This window comes from Hypanus sabinus, unplaced genomic scaffold (assembly GCF_030144855.1).
Source record: "Hypanus sabinus isolate sHypSab1 unplaced genomic scaffold, sHypSab1.hap1 scaffold_2283, whole genome shotgun sequence".
NCBI classification, from domain to species: Eukaryota; Metazoa; Chordata; class Chondrichthyes; order Myliobatiformes; family Dasyatidae; genus Hypanus; species Hypanus sabinus.
Window position 1 is genome coordinate 35,294 of NW_026780397.1, and position 2,484 is coordinate 37,777.

General features: G+C 58.3%; 1 long non-coding RNA gene across 1 annotated transcript; it reads left to right on the forward strand.

Moving 5' to 3' along the window:
* Positions 1–464: 464 nt before the first annotated feature.
* Positions 465–2,232, forward strand: LOC132387852 (uncharacterized). The gene is made up of 3 exons (XR_009510050.1): positions 465–542; positions 1,411–1,566; positions 1,633–2,232. It is a non-coding gene; the product is annotated as an uncharacterized LOC132387852 (long non-coding RNA).
* Positions 2,233–2,484: the final 252 nt, after the last annotated feature.

A 2,484-nucleotide genomic window follows, 5' to 3' on the forward strand; every position in this document is an offset into this window, starting at 1 on the left:
GTGAGTGGGACCGTCCCCCAGTGAGGGTCAGTGTGTGTGTGTGTGTGTGTCCGTCCCCCAGTGAGGGTCTGTGTGTGTGGGTCCGTCCCCCAGTGAGGGTCAGTGTGTGAGTGGGACTGTCCCCAGCGAGGGTCTCTGTGTGTGTGTCTGTGGGACCGTCCCCCAGTGAGGGTCAGTGTGTGTGTGGGACCGTCCCCAGTGAGGGTCAGTGTGTGTGTGTGTGTGTGGGACTGTCCCCAGTGAGGGTCAGTGTGTGAGTGGGACTGTCCCCAGCGAGGGTCTGAGTGTCTGTGGGACCGTCCCCCAGTAAGGGTCAGTGTGTGTGTGTCTGAGGGACCGTCCCCCAGTAAGGGTCAGTGCTGTGTGTGAGTGAGACCGTCCCCAGTGAGGGTCAGTGTGTGTAGTGGCAGCTCCCCAGTGCAGGGTCAGTGTGTGTGAGAGACACGCCCCCAGTGAGGGTCAGTGTGTGTGAGTGGCAGTCCCCCAGTGAGGGTCAGTGTGTGTGTGAGAGACACGCCCCCAGTGAGGGTCAGTGTGTGTGAGTGGCAGTCCCCCAGTGAGGGCAGCATATATGACGTGTGTCTGTCTTTCCCCCAGTGAGGGTCAGTGTGTGTGAGAGACACGCCCCCAGTGAGGGTCAGTGTGTGTGTGAGAGACACGCCCCAGTGAGGGTCAGTGTGTGTGAGAGACACGCCCCAGTGAGGGTCAGTGTGTGTGAGAGACACGCCCCCAGTGAGGGTCAGTGTGTGTGAGAGACACGCCCCCAGTGAGGGTCAGTGTGTGTGAGAGACACGCCCCCAGTGAGGGTCAGTGTGTGTGAGAGACACGCCCCCAGTGAGGGTCGGTGTGTGTGAGAGACACGCCCCCAGTGAGGGTCAGTGTGTGTGAGAGACACGCCCCCAGTGAGGGTCAGTGTGTGTGAGAGACACGCCCCCAGTGAGGGTCGGTGTGTGTGAATGGCAGTCCCCCAGTGAGGGTCAGTGTGTGTGAGAGACACGCCCCCAGTGAGGGTCAGTGTGTGGTGAGAGACACGCCCCCAGTGAGGGTCAGTGTGTCGTGTGGTGAGAGACACGCCCCCAGTGAGGGTCAGTGTGGAGGACACTGAGAGACACGCCCCAGTGAGGGTCAGTGTGTGTGAGAGACACGCCCCCAGTGAGGGTCAGTGTGTGTGAGAGACACGCCCCCAGTGAGGGTCAGTGTGTGTGAGAGACACGCCCCCAGTGAGGGTCGTGTGTGTGAGTGGCAGTCCCCCCAGTGAGGGTCAGTGTGTGTGAGAGACACGCCCCCAGTGAGGGTCAGTGTGTGTGAGAGACACGCCCCCAGTGAGGGTCAGTGTGTGTGAGAGACACGCCCCAGTGAGGGTCAGTGTGTGTGAGAGACACGCCCCCAGTGAGGGTCAGTGTGTGTGAGGAGACACGCCCCCAGTGAGGGTCAGTGTGTGTGAGTGGCAGTCCCCCAGTGAGGGTCAGTGTGTGTGAGTGGCAGTCCCCCAGTGAGGGTCAGTGTGTGTGAGTGGCAGTCCCCCAGTGAGGGTCAGTGTGTGTGAGTGGCAGTCCCCCAGTGAGGGTCAGTGTGTGTGAGAGACACGCCCCCAGTGAGGGGTCAGTGTGTGTGAGAGACACGCCCAGTGAGGTCAGTGTGTGTGAGTGGCAGTCCCCCAGTGAGGGTCAGTGTGTGTGAGTGGCAGTCCCCCAGTGAGGGCAGCATATATGACGTGTGTCTGTCTTTCCCCCAGTGAGGGCCAGGGTTGCAGTGGGAGGATGTTGTCTGGGACGTGGACAGTTGCTCTCCTTCCCACTGATGCTGCTATTCGTGCCCCAAAGTCTGTGTAGCAGCAGTGTTGGGACAAATCCAGCATTCCTATTGGGAATGCTTGGCTGATTCTTTGGTCAGTGGGGCAGGGCCCAGATCTCACTACTATCTGGTTGGAACACGGTCGAGCCTCCCCCCCTCCCCCCGAGTGTGGGGTTCCAGAGGGTGGGTTTGCCATTGGCCCTCACTGAGGGATGGCCCCACAAAAAAAATCGGGTGGAGGTGAATGAGGTAGGATGAGTGGATGATCGGGCAGTGAGGTTGGACACCCATGCGTGAATGGTTGGTGAGAGGGTGAATACTGGTGAGATTGGTCGGACAGTTACTCTGCCAACAGTTCTCCCTGGAACTGAGGGAAGAGGTCTGGACCCGTGTCTGTACCCACTTGTTTTCATTAAAGTTGGACGGGAGCCCAGTGCATTTATGTGCCGTGTGTTTTTTTTTCCCCCTGGTTCTCTTCCGCAGGTCTGGAGACCTGCAGGTCTGCAGGTCCCCGAGCAACGCTTGAGATGCAGCAGTCTCCCACTACCTGTTTGAGCTCTCCTACCCTCTCCCCTTTTTTACATAATTATAAAAGTGTATTCACACAGAAATACACAAAATACAAACGTCAACACTGAAGCTAAATTCAAATATGATGATTACTGTCTATGAAAAAAGACAATTCCTTTG